We start from the raw sequence: 14,701 nt of genomic DNA on the forward strand, positions 1-14,701 counted from the left end.
TATCTGCCCAGGGCACAGGGAAAGCTCTGGAAATGCTGTACAGAAAGAGCTGGGTGGCCACAGCACCAGCTACGTGTCTGTCTTTTGTAGCTGTCACTGCAGTATCTAATTCCAATTTAAGACTCAGACAATGACAACACAGAAGACTATAACGGTTTTCCTTTGCAGATTGTCCAGACTTTCAGCCTTGTCGCTCAGGAGCACGCAGACACCAGTCCATTTGTTATGTCCCCAGGATAGATACGTGGGGGAGACTAGACTGAGAATAAACTTGTTCCTTGAGCCCAACCTTGTTTTCCGAGCAGGTGAATTGCTGCAAGGAAGTGGGAGGATTTCCACTTTCTCTCTCTCTCCCCTGGTACAGTGCTGTCTTAAATTAGCCCTCACTCCCACATCAGTAGAAAGAGGAGGAAGATCAGAAGCATTGATGAGTCACTGGTCCTCCCGGTCAAGACAGATTTCCAAATATCTCCCCATCTTTCTGCAAATGATATTTCTTTTTAATGGTGAATTCCTACTTCTGTAATCTTCCTTTGTATTAGAGGAAATGTTGAAATATTAAAAGGTCCTCTGAGTCAATTACAGTAAATTTCAATTGAGGAAAATACAAATGTATGATTTCTATAATTTTGGATCATTTCAGTAATAAAAAGTTTTTATTAGACATTTCAGAATGTATATTATAGAAATCATACACAGTCATGTCATATTTAATAACACTATTTTAAATTAGATAAAACTAGACAGGAAAATAGGCATGAACCATGTTTTACCTTACCGAGGCAAATGCTTCAATGTTATAAGATACCACTCCCCAAACTTGTCTGGCATTTAGAAGCTTCTTGATCTAAAATGTAATAATGGATCAAAGTCAAACTATGCCAGCTGACTAGCTAGGCAGCTGGCTTAAAAGAAGTAAAACTGGTTTAAAATATTCATGGATCAGGATCACTTAAGTCATTGGGAGAAACGTCTCATCTGGTGCAAAATGCTGTATCTAAATGGAGGACAAACAACAGATCTCCAGCTGATAGGAGTGAGCGTAGCTCCTGCAAAGACCACGTAGCCAAGGCGTTGGTTAGAGGAAATCACCCCATAACACACAGAGGCCGGTCACCCTGTGTTGGGGTAAATGTGCTGTATTCCACTGATGTTTCCCAGCTCTGGTGAATCACCACCACCTCTGATAAAATCCCTGGGCTAAATAGTATTCTATTACAGTAAATTTTCCAGAACTTCTTGTGTTGTAGAGTATTAACACCTCCACTGAAGATACTGGGTAAAAACTTGTGTGGTAAGAATAACTTTTGCACCACTGAAGCCTATAAACCAAATCCTCAAAACAGCGTAAGCACAGTTATGGGAAGCAGGTGGAAAAGTCTTCAGCTGTTATAAATCAATGCAAGTCTAATCAGAGCCCATGCTCCAGTTTTTCAGCTGATATTAATTTGTTTTGCTTCATTTGTTCAGCAGGTATAAATCAGGGGCATCAAGAGGTCAGAGTTGATATATGCTGCTGGACTAAGGTGATGTCTGAGGTAACCAGGAGCTGCCTTTGGAAAAATGTTAGAGCTTCTGCTAGCAGAAGATTGCTGACAGAGTGTAAGTGTGCAATGTCACAGCGATGGCCCTTGGACAAGTATTGCAAAGCTTGGGGGGGGCCTCTGTACCCCAAGAATGTTGCTGCAGCTGCTTGTGTAAACCAGCACTGGCTCTTTTGTCACCTAAGGGGCTTATTTTCCTATTTGGAATGAGTCTATGTAACTGAAAAACCAGATAGCTCCTATTGTCAGTCAGTCTCTCAAGAAGTCTGCGGGTTTTAGCAGCTTGTGTTAAGTTAAAACTTGCTTCAGTAGCTTTTGAATTGGGCTGAATGGCCCTGTGTGGGTTTTTTTTAGGTGACTGTAAGGAAACTAACAGACTGGGCAGCAGGATTAGAGAAGACTGGGACGGGAGACTGAGTCCTGCTCGGAGAGTTAGAAGGGATGTAACCAGCCATCTTCACTGTTTTTCTTCCTTACTGTTACTCAGGAACCTATTCAGAAACCCAGGTTTTGATATTTATCGGATATTTAATTAGATTTAAGCTCTTCTGCTGTATAGTGTCAGCCCCCATTACCTATATCCTCACAGTGAAATTGGCCTCCCCAAAGACATAGAAACTTGGCACATCCATGCTAAATTGTTCCTCAGTGCCAGTATTGCTTTGTGCTGAACTTGCCACTGGATGCTACACTAGAAGTAGTGAATCCAGGGATGTTTTTTACAAGAGGAAGAACCATGGCAAATGTGAAAAGGGAAAAAAGTGAAATTTAAGTGGTTGATCTATAAATAATTCTGCATTTATGTCTGCCATGCCAATCTTTAAGCATGCAAGATTTATCAACTGAAAATAATTGGGAATGTCATTATCTCCCAGGAACAGCTTATGGGAAAGATGTCCCAATGTCTGCATGGGGGTGAGGGCAGACCGAAATAGTGGTGGCTGTGCTGTAAAACTGAAGTGGCTCAGCTGGACTTCGGAGAGAAGTCACAGGATTGCAATGGCAGTGAGTCTAGGAGCAGAACAGTCCCTCTGCAAACCAAGGACAATGTAGATGAGTTTACCTTGGCAATTTCTGATCACCTCGCTCTCTGTTATTGCCCGAAATGAGGTTTGCTCTAGCCCCAGGTTGGGGTAGTTAGCGCTTTCTGCCATTGCTGGCACTCGGTCTGCGCCACTGCTGGCAGAGGCCGGTCCAGTCCTCCGGCTGCTTGACTGCACCCTGCCCTCAGCTGCACGTCTTTTGCTTGCTTTGGGCCCTTGCTTCCATTAGGTTTGTGCCTTTTCCACCCCCGTGTGTTGTCATGTCTCCTTTTACTGCCTCCTGCCCTCCACCTCGAGCCAGGATCATCCCACGCAGCCAAACCCACATCACCATGGTGGTTCGCTTTCATCCCCAAACAGACCAGAGTCTTCCTCAGCCGAATCCTTTGCTCTGCCCATTCAGCCCCATCTTGGCATGTACTCAACAAACTGCACCAGTGTTGGCTGCAGCTGGTTCAGCCACCCAGATGTACAGAGTGTTTCTGGAGCTGGCCTTGCAGTGACAGTCATGTTATCCTTGGCGCCGAGCTGTTTTTCAGTCTGAAACGCATTGCAATATAATGAGGCCAGAGCTGATGTTTGCAAGTGGCATCTCTGTGTAGTCTGTTGTTGTGTGAATATATTCTGGGGTGCCAAAGGCCTTTTTGGAACAGGGGGCTCAACCCTGCATTTCCAAGTATCTAATTAGCAGCCTTCATTTGGGTCTGTGGGTTGGTACACGTGGGGAGATGGGATGGAGATACCCTTGGTTGTTGATATAGTAGGGAAAATGGGAGAGGAAATGAGGATTCGGGAGTCTTGATCGAACTATGGGGTGCTTGTGTGGGGCAGGGTTTGAGATGTGAGCTGTGCTGGCAGAGCTGGAGGGTTGGCTGACAGGCTTCTCAGCAGTTACCTTTGGCTGCCAGCCCTGAAAGGAGTGTGTTGTGCAGGAGCAGCTTGGGGATGGTCAAATACTGGAAGAGGTTGCCCAGAGAGGCTGGGGAGTCTCCATCCTTGAAGGTATTTAAAACCTGGCTGGACACAGTCCTGGACAGCCTGCTCTAGCTGACCCTACTTGAGCAGAGGTGTTGGACTAGATGACCTCAAGAGGTCCCTTCCAACCTTAATGATTTAGTAATTCTGTAATTTGTGTTAAGAGACAGCCCTGAAGAGCTGGAACTTACCACTCACTACCAAGGAGACGGGGAAAAAGGGATGCAATTGTCAGTTTTGGGAGGGGGCTCTTCCTTCCCCTCCCCACCCCTTCAATAACCACCTTCCTCTGCCACCCACTGCATTTACCAGGATCCTGCTGTGTTGGGCTCATGGCCATTTTACTGCCAGTGGTAACCTGCTGCCTGAGGCAACCTGTCTGCTCTAAGACCCCAGAAGAGGTGGCAGAGAGACCAAAGTGGGCAGGATTAACATGCTGGGCACAATGAGAGACCCTTTGGGTGGTGAGTGGGTGCATTTTTGAAAAGAGCATGTCCAAGTTGAGCGACTTTCCTTCTTGACTGTGTTTCAGTCTTTGTTATAGTTTGGATCTCTGAGCACAGAGAAAATTCAAGGGTCAGTCTTGTCTCAGTCATACTCCATGGCACAAGGCTGCAGACCAAAACCCATGGGTTTTAAAACCAAAAGGACCCTGCTGTGTCTGTGGAAGCAGTGGGGTCTGGACCTCCTGCGGGATGTGTCCTGTCACACTTCAGCTATTTTACTGTGAAAGCTTTCTTCATGTGAGGCAATCTGTTCTGTAGTCTGTGTCAGTGATGGACGTTTTTGTTCAACACAGGATTTCTCAATTGCCTTTTTTTTTTTCTCTCAGTGTTATGGTATGTCCTGTTAAGAAGAAATGTTTGTGCTGGGGAGGCAGAAGGGAAAGTGTGCAAAATGGGCATGCCAGGCTGATAACTATTAGTAGATGACTAACAATTTTCATCTGATGATAAAGTCCCCATCAGAACCAGTGCTGAACTTTGGCTGTTTCTTTTTGTTCTATCTGTAATCGCAAACCTGTAATTTCCTAATTTCTTTAAGTTCCACATGTCCTCTAGGGGAAGTACCTGCTATTTCCTTTGTTTTTCTATGAGGAAACACTATGCAGATCACTGCATGTATTGATTTGAAATAATTGCTTGGATTTTGACAAGGAAGCCAAATGCAAATTCCATATGGTTTTTGGGAGCCTGTGTCTCAAGACAAGCAATTTAATATAATTGATTTGTCCTTCCAGGAGACAGCTTGGGATGATTTTAATAAGGCCTCAGTAGATGCTGTTAAAAAGTTGGTGCCTGACAAATTGCAATGGTGCAACTTGGCAGGTGAGTTTACAAGTGTGTGTAAATTGGCTCCACTGTGCATCATTAAAATCTCAAGTTCTTTCTCTCCTGGAAATTAGCAGCTCTCTGAGCTTATGCTCAAGTTTGATTATTGCCCTAACCTAGAGGACAGTGAATGACTACCTCAAAGGAAAAAAGCTCCTTTGAAAACTGGCAGGATCTCTACAATGCTTTTGTTAAATCCCAAGAAAACTGAGGAGATCCTGGTCTAATCAATTTTATTAAAGATGATGGGTCAAGCGGAGCTATCTGCGTTGCACTATTGGGGGGCACAGCTTTAAAACTGCTTGGATTGGGCTGGGTTCAAATATCTCTCTTCTGTGGGGTGACACACTGCAGACTAATGAATCTGGTCTTCACAGCAAAAACTAAACTCAGAAATGGTTCTTGGCAAAGATAAGGCTAACTCAGAGCTGTTCTAGGGCTTCTGCTCTGCAGATCTCTTCTGGCTGCTCCTTCTTGCCAGAACCTGGCAAACAGGGGACAAAGTTTTGAATAAAATCCCAAATTTAATTTTAGAAGAGAGGACCTTGTCAGGGAATCTGACAGTGAGTACAGAGCCCATCTGCAATGTGAGTTGCAGTGTGGGATTATTCCCTTGTTAAGCATGAAGACAGCAGAATTACCACAAATGAGTTTATCCCCGTGTCTGAGACACAAATGGTCATCAGAGAAAAAGGAGCATTTTCAGCAGCCAAGTCTGTAATCAATCTGGGCTCATGATAAGCATTCCTAGCTGGAGAGCTCAAGACTTGACAAAGCTCAGTAATCCCACAGTCGGTCAAAATCAAATCACTTTGGTCGTGTTATGCTGCAGATGGTCCTGGCGTGGCAGGAGGGGTGGGCAACAAAGCTCCTCTCCAACAACTGCCCCTCTGCTGTCTCTGAATTCAGAGATGTGGCCGGCACTTTTGGTTTAAACTGTCAGGGAGTGGCAGGCCTGGGATAGCTCTAATCCAGCATATCATCAGCTGGTGCATGTCTGTACTCTGCAAATAGATTGCTGAGAATTTGTTGTTGTTTTGGGTTTGTGTTTTTCTTTTTTTTAAATGACTTTTGTTATAAAATGTAATGTAAGAACTGTAACTTTAAAGTGTGCGTCCTCAGCTAGAGATTTCTTGTGGAGGCCACAGCAAAATGAACAAATTGAGTTGTAGCAAGTGACTTTGGATGACTGAGCTATTTGGGTGAATAGGGTACATAATGAATTTCCACTGTACTACATATACCAGCAGCTTAGGGGTATAGGATAGCAACATTTGAGGGATTTACACCATCCAAGTATCTCCAGACTGCTTTGAGGTATTACAAGATGAGGAATACTACCTGGGAAATTTTGTTTTGTTATTTTTTTTACCTTGAGGTAGAATACCCTCTCTACAGCCAATATGTCATGTCTGCAGGCATTTGGGTATAAGGCCTAATTTTTTCTTCCTGAGCAATGTTGCAGAGCTGCTGCAATTACTGCACGTGGACTGAATATTTCAGTATCTAGGGTATGCAGAGGCTATTCTTATGAAGCATTTATTTATGTAAAATTCACTAGGCCTTGGCAAGCATATGGTAAATAAAACTGATTAAAATAGTAGCGTGACAGGCACAGCTGAGGAAGCTTTTGGTAACTGTTGATGTTTTTCATGAGCTTAAAGACTGTGTTTGCATGTGGCATATACTAGTGGGGCATGTATAGTTTGCCGGCATTATAATCATGGGCATTAGGCCTTTGTAGTGTTGGGCTACCGATGTCACAAATAACCTTGTTAAATGGAAAGCATGATTAGATTAGGCTAAAAGCATATCTCAAATACTGTTCTGTGTTTCTACTTCTAATGACCCAACTAAAAATATCCCTGCAGCTAGACAACTGAGCACTAGATGTAGAGTTGAGACCCAGCAGCCCAAAGTGCTTTCCATAGTCCTGGGTGACTGCCACCTTGATGGGGCCGATCCATCCCACCCCAAAAGAAGCATTTAAGATTTATGACGTGAACCTCCCCTTGAAGGTGTTTATACTTGCATGTGTTACCACACCATTACTTTTTAGAAGTTTGCATTTTGGTGAGATAGTTAGCTACTACATGTACATCATGCTGGCGGCTAGCAATGAAGAGTTTAGCAAAGTGTCAGGCGTTGTTGTACTAAGGTTGGATTATCAGCATGGGGCTTGAGACATAAGGTCTCAGATTAAAAACTGTGAAAGCAAATAGTAGGAGGCCCCTTTTCGTGGTCAGTATTAGCACATCATCTCTTGGCTATAGTACAGCAAAGTGCTTTTGAAGCCTTGCACCACATAGAGATTTTGCATGAGGTATTGCCCTCTTGTGGTTGTTCAAGGGAAGGATGGGTGACTGTCAGTGGAAGTGGCATGAAGCCAGTTTAGGAAGATGGAAGGGCACAGTCCTAGTTCTTCTCACAGCTACGGATGAGATTGATCTCTTTACTGTGTCTCTTTCTGGCATCTGGGTTTATTACAAGATGATTAGCTCCATCCTTTGTTGCAAAACTTCATGGGAAGTATGATGCCTGATGGTCCTAGGGCTAACTGTAGTATGCAGATACAGATCTGGACAACATGGATCGATTCCAGTCACAGGTCTACGCAACCATGGCAGGATAGGCCTGTGCTTTGTCATCCTTGGAGAACTCCAATTTATCTTCTGACATATACACAGAAGTCTTGATTTTGTAAGTCACACACTGCAAACATAGCAAATGGGCTTTAAGAACGATTGACAAACAGTATCGTTCATGTTAACAGTGCAGAAGTTATGGGCAAGTAATACTGGAATAGGAACAGGTCTGCCGTGCTATATGTCAAATGGAAAGCGGTGGTCCCATAAATGACTGCATAATGCATGGATGCTTTCTGGAACCAGAGGGGAATTTTTTTAGCTCTTAAAAGTAGTGCTGGTAACTTATGTTCCTTATGCCAGGGTACACATCTGCTTCAAGTAATGCACGAATTTCACAAGTGGCTTATCTTCTGTCATTTCTGTAGGGGCTATACAAAATTAAAAGGTTGCTCCTGTACAAGAATTGGAATTTACCCATAAAATCAACATGGAAGGCATTTATGCTGGCACATGATGCTGTGTTAGCTGTTACCACTGCCCTCGTCAAAGGTATGATCTTCTACAGAGTAGCTGTTGTCAAATTTATTTTGACTCAACATGTGCATGTGATAGACTTCAGTCTCCAAAGCAAGAAAAATTGGTTTGAAAACAATTGGTGATTAAGTAAGTTTAAGGCTGTAGTTTAATTTGAAGAAATTGGAACACTGGATTCTTGTGAGATGTAAAACTTCAGTAACCTGGAATGGCACCTGAGGTGGGCTGGCAGGACCTAGGGAGAACACCACCATCTCTTTCTTTTTCCTGGGAGTAGACTCGAGTATCAAACCACAGCCCTTTAAAAAGGTCCTGTGACATATAAGTCATAGGAATCAAAGGATTGAGGGTGAAGAAATAGTTTATCACACTGCTAGCCCCCTCTGACAATACACTGGAAAAGCCTCATATATGCAATAAAGGTAGCATCCAAAAAAGCTTCAGAGATGCTCCTCCTCAGATACATCTTCACATGTTTATAAAACCTCGTAAAAGGAAAGAGGTGTTTACCCCTGCAGTCAAGCTAGAGTTTTTGTCAGTGCTTGCAGATGTCTGTATGAATATTTCTATGCTGCTGAATCTGGACCCATCACTTTCTTAATAGATGGATGTTCCTGAGTCTACAGTGAAGTCATTATTTTGTCATATGTAGATATTCTGATCAGATGTAGAAAGAAGAAAAAGGATAGTCACGTTTCCTGGAGATAGACAACTATGTATTACCACTAATTCTTTGTAGCAGTGAGTATTTCTGTGTTAAGCTTCTGTTGTATTTCACCTGAACAAGTTCCCTGTTTTAAGAAGAAGTGATGCTGTGACTTAAAGCACCATGTGTCTTTTATTTCTGCTGACTAAAATATTTCTTATGGTAGTTTAAGCTTTGACTTTGGTCCCGTTCAAGCTGGAAGCAAGCTTCTGTGAGAACATGAGACAACAGATGAGCCTGTCTCAGATGGGATATCATAGTCACCTATTTGATTTGTTCTCTGTGTCTCTTACAAATGGGAATGTGTTACAGTATTTACACCATCTCATAATCATGCTTTAATTCGCAAACAAGGAGGCATTTGTGCTGAACTTTGCTTTATAGGGCTACTATATAAATCATCACCATAAGTACCAAGTTACATTCAATGTAGCAATGCAGGGTAGATGAAAAGATCCTACAATGCCAAGTTTTCCTAGACTTCTTTGAATTGGGAAAAGGGTGGGGGCTGGGGAGAAGTCCAGCTAGATTCTAGAAGTACTAATACTGTTATGGAAGTCTGTAGGGTAAAATTTACAGAAAGGAGATAGGTCTTTGATTGGATACTAGATGATATCTCTTTTTATATCCCACTGGATAAAGCTGAAAAAACCCCCAAAAAAGCATCTGGGGTATACTACCTGTCTGATTAACAGAGATTTAATTCTTCTGTGATAGCATTACTTAAAAAAAATAATTGGGTCTTTAGCTGCAGCTAGTAATCTAGACCCCTTTGGTTATGTTATTATCACTGAATAATTTATGCTGAAAGGATTTCTAGAGACTGTACTTCACCCCCCTTGCTCAGAGCACAGCTACCTTCAAAGCCCAGTCAGGTTGCTTGGGGCTGTGTCCAACCAAGCTAGCCACCACAGAGGAAGTATCTTTGTCTTCAACTTTCAGCTCTTCAGTCTGAGAAGATGGCTTGTAAGAATTAAACTTTTTTGACTAATCACTGTTAAACTTAATACCTATATTTTTGCCTTTTACATTAGGTATATGTGAGTAAAATTCAGATATTGAGTGTGGCAATGCAGATTTGCAAATGTTCTGAACTGCAAAACAGACCAAAAAATTCACACACTCTTTAGAAGTGGGATGCAATTTTGACTAAGTTAAACTTATTCTTTCTTCCAGGTACACCTCTACAATCATTTCTACAATGAAAGACAAGATGCAGAGAGTCAACCTATCAGTGATATCTGAATTAGTTCTCATAGGCCTTTCTGATGCTCTGGAAGTCCGTTTTCTTCTTTGTGCTGTTTTTGATGATTTATTTGGCTGCTATGGCAGGCACCATCACAATTTTTGTTGCCATTAGCACAGTCTGCACAACCCCACATACTTCTTCCTTGGCAACCTATCCTTATGTCCCACTATCACTCTGCCGAAGATGCTGGAGGCCTTGTGGCTTAAGAGCAAGGTGATTTCATTCACTGGTTGCATGTTCCAGCTGTTTCTCCTCCTTGGTCTTGTTGGTACAGAGATTTTTCTCTTGGCTGTGATGGCTTATGACTGTTATGTTGCACTATGTCATCCACTGTGTGCTCACCTAGCCATTGGCACCTGGGTAGTAGGATTTTTAATTCTCTGTTGCACACATCTTTGATTTTTACACTCCTTTTTTTTGATTCTAATCAAGTTGACCAATATTGCTGTGATATTCCTCCTATGCTGGCCCTCTCCTGCTTGCTGTAGGGAACCGGTAAGTATCACAGTTGCTGGGGTCCTTGGAAGCAGTGCCTTTGTAGTCACTCTGATCGCATATATCTATATTCTCTTGGCTATCCTGTACATGAACTCTTCTGAGAGCAGGCACAAAGCTTTTTCCACTTGTGGTTCTCACTTGGCAGTAGTATGCCTTTTCTATGGGACCACCATTTGCACGTATGTACGGCCTTTCTCCACCTATGCTCCTCATCAGGATAGGATAGTTTCCATGCTCTATGGAATCCTTAATCTACAGTCTGAGGAACAAAGTTAAATGTGCCCTAAGACAAATGATTAGCCAGGTAAGAACTGCTTTAACAAGACAAGAACATCTCTGTCTCTGGTGTCCTGTGGAGTCCAAGCAATTGGATAGGCACTGCAGTTTGTGACTGATCTTCTCTAACTTTAGCCATCTAAAAGTTAGATGCTGGAATCAAAATGCCTTTTCTGGGCTCCCTTTACAGCTAAAAATGGAGAGGTGTGCACCTCCAGCAGGTCAACTGGATGGCACAGCTTTAGGTCATTATCACAGGAGGAGATGGCTTCAGCTGGTAATGTTTTTCTCCACTGAGCACAGAGGAAGCTTAGATGAGAGCCTTGACTTTAGACACAGGTGTTGGATGTGTCTCTTAGAGTGTTAATGCTGGGAATTGGTACTGCAGGCAGACTTAGATATATGTTCTTCTGTACTAAAGCAGCTTATAGGACTGGTGCCTCTTACTGACCACAGAATTTTTCCTGCAGAAAACATAAGCATGTTCTTTGTGGGAGATTGACTGGAAGGAAGGCTCCTTTGCCATCATTTAAAGTCATCAGTCTGGGTGTGTTTTCAACCAACAGCTTGAGATGGACCTTGGTCTGCGTTCAAGTGCTGTGGCATGTCATTCCAGCTGTTGTGCCTGGTGCTAAATAACTGATGTGACTTTGTTGTCTGCACACTACTCCTTACTAAAACTGAATGTCAAGGATGTATTTCTTAGTGGCCTTTTTTGTGGTTGCTGTCTTAGTGTAAAGGATAAACTAATGACTTTCCTGCAGGAACTTGTATCTTAGTGGCAACAAATGCACATTCTTATTATTAAACCAGTGGAAATAATTTCAGCTTCATCCATTCTCAGCTGTCAGTCATGTTGACAATGGGTTCAAAAGTCAACAGTAATGACCAAAGAGCTTTTCCCTAGGGTAGTACATTCTGGATTTTCTGAGGTTTACTTTTGTGTGTGTTTTTTTTAAAGTATATATCACCCACTTAAGAAAATGCATGTAAATCTACCCAAGACCACTTAAATTTCAAAATCAAGCATTAAGAAGTTGGTAAGGTCACCTATATAGCTGTAATGCTACAGAGCTTCCCACAGAGTTCAATGTCCTGACCTACAATAACGTTGGGATTCAGTTCCCTAAACACAAGTTTTAATGGCATGCAAGATGGCCCAAGGTATCTTTCCTGATCCATAGTTCCTGCTCCATAAAAAGTACAGGCTACTTAGTCACATTTCATTTCTACCAACTGAGTGAAAAGATCAGAAGTCCTCTACTACCCAACGGGGGCTATTTATGTATTATGAGCAGAGCAGCAGATGTATACACAGGGTTTCCTGTGACTATTGAACTATAACAGTGGAAACCATTTTTGAAAAAAGCCATTTATTCCAAATCCATCTGACAAATCACAAGCATCAATGTAGACAATTCCCCTGTATCAGAGGAGCTGAAGGGCAAAAACAATCCTGGTGTTCTTAAATATCATTTTCAACCACAGGGTGGTTCCTCAGTGAATAATTGTAGAAGATTCAAGGTAGTAGGTTATATTTGTTCCTGTGGTATCTCTAACATCCTTTTTGCTGGAGACTGGCTTCTATGTTGGTACCCTGAAGTTTATCCTTAAGCTAAGCAGTGTAATTCCTTTTCACACAACTGTCCCTCCACCTAGCTCGGAGTTCATGGTTTAACTTCAGTGTGCCCTGAAATGCACCCATAGTCCAGCTCTTCTAGTGCATGATGAGTGCATGGTCTCCAAGTAACACATTGTGCTACCCCGTAATGGTAAGAAGATGTCTCTATCCTGCTAGATCCTACAGAGGCAGTATATGTGCTTCCATGTATCAGATGGCAGAAACAGGTCTCCCTGTTGTCTGAAGTGGAAGTTGGATGTAAAAATACTTGATCCTTTTTAAAATGAAACCTCAAATATATTAAATTATGTTTTAGGGATTAGTCATGAAATCTCTCTCCTCTGCTTGTGGGGTGTATGTTGTTTGGGGTGTTGCTGGAATTCTCCATTCGCTTCAGAGTAACCCTGCTCTGCTATGAGGAGAAATGCAGAGGGATTCCTTGGCTGCAGAAGCAAGTTTGAAACATGTGGTATGGTCAGAAGTACAAGTTTATTGTCTAACTCCAGGCTGTGTTGATTACATGCGGGGATAATCATCAGGAAGCCACTGGGTGGGTCCACAGGTGAATCTGAAATCTGTAAAGGTGGTACTCTGGACCAAACAAACAAAAAAAAACCCCCACAGAGTAAGACAAGAGAAGTATATGCATATAAACATGAATAGGTTGCTGAAAATGCCAAGGTGTGCAGAAGGGGCTGATGGCCTGTTCCTGCTGCTATGAGAGACTGCAGTCCCCTCTGCACATTCTTAGTGCTGCAGCCTTTGGGGTGAGGCTGAGCCCCTTCCACAGCCAGGGCTGGGAAGGAGCTCCAGGAGGAGCAGCTGTCTTGCCCAGGCTTATCCTCGTGGCCTCGTCCTCCTGCTGGGACAGCACAGCCTCCCGAATTCCCCTGAGCCCACCTTCCCTTTCCCGTCCCCAACGCAGCAAAGTCCCGGGCTGGGCGCAGGTGGCACAAGTTCCTGGTGACAAGGGCACTGCAGTGCTGCTGCAAGGATGGGCTGTACTGGCTGGGGGTCCCCGCCGGGCTGGAGGGTGTTAGGGTGGGAGGTGGCATGGCCGCCTGGGGTGGCATTCCCTGCGGGAGGCCAACAGAAGTCCATCTGCCCTGCAAGTCCGTCCTCCTGGAGGTGCCCTGGGACCATGCCCCCCAGCCCGGGGAGCTCTCGGAGCTGCCAGGGCACTGTCTCCTCGAGGACCACCACCTCTGTCCTTTTTGGCCTGCCTCATTCCCACAGGGCTTGGATGCTGCGGTGCCCTCTCTGCTGGTGGTCCCCTCTGTGCTGGTGGTCCCCTCCGGAGAGATGGCTGTGGTCAGGTGGTGGAAGTCGCCATCAGTGGTTCTGCTCTGTGTCTTGTAGCAGCCCCAATGGCCTTGCGGGGCTGGTGCCACGAAGCCTCCGTGGGGCACCCACACGTGTGCCCCTCGCCAGGGCTCAGGACTTGGGTCCGTAGCGGGGAACGCTGGGACGAGGCCTGGGGAGAGCAGGGTGGACGCTTGCCCTGCCGAGGTCTTCGCCACCGCCGGAGGTGTCCTCAGGACCGCACCTGTGGCAGCTCTGCTCATCTCGTGGCCGGAGGTGCTGGGTGTGCTGGGCAGGGTGCTGGACTCCAGGGATGCCTGGCTGCCCTCCTCCCTGGGCCCAGGGCCATAGAAATGCACTGGCTTTGGGCAGATGCCCGGTGTTGTGGGGGCCCCGGGGCACGGGAGCGATGCCCCGAGCTGCTGCGCCGTGTCCCAGTCCGGCTGGACGAGCTGCTTCAGTGTCAGCAAGGGGGGAGAGGCACGGCATGGCCCCAGGGGCCCACCCCCAGCCCGCCCCAGCTTGGGCAGGGACTGCTGCACTGCCACGGGGAGCCTCTGCAGCTTGATCTCCAGGCATTTCCTTGCTGTGTGCACCCAGAGTTTGCCGCGCACCTGCTGGCTCAGCTGCAGCCTGGAGATGATGACAGGTGCTGCAGCGTGGGGCCGGATTCTGTCCTCAGTGTTGGCCTGGCCTCTGCCCTGGGTGCTGGAGTTGTTCTCATGGCCAACACCATTCTTGGGCAGGATGGCAGATGATGGTGCCGCCAGTCTGGATTGTGGCCCTGCTGCCCCCTTGTCCAGGCTGGGAAGGACAAGGGGGGGTCCATGGCTAAAGTAAAAGGCCACAGGCGCTTCTTGTCCCAGGGCGACTGGCCCCCGTCCAGGCGCAGGAGGCTCTGGCTTGCCGCGTTCGCCAGCGCTGGTGCTTGGATGGCTGGATCCTCCGCAGAGCCGTGCCGGTTGTGCAGCTCCTGCTGTCCCTCCCCGGGTGCCCCATTGCCCTGGTCTGTCCCAGGGCCAGGGGCCCCAACA

General features: G+C 45.2%; 1 pseudogene; it reads left to right on the top strand.

Moving 5' to 3' along the window:
• Positions 1–10,046: 10,046 nt before the first annotated feature.
• LOC104833314 lies at positions 10,047–10,744 on the top strand (annotated as a pseudogene).
• Positions 10,745–14,701: the final 3,957 nt, after the last annotated feature.

This window comes from Haliaeetus leucocephalus, unplaced genomic scaffold (assembly GCF_000737465.1).
Source record: "Haliaeetus leucocephalus isolate CR32 unplaced genomic scaffold, Haliaeetus_leucocephalus-4.0 Scaffold279, whole genome shotgun sequence".
NCBI lineage: Eukaryota > Metazoa > Chordata > Aves > Accipitriformes > Accipitridae > Haliaeetus > Haliaeetus leucocephalus.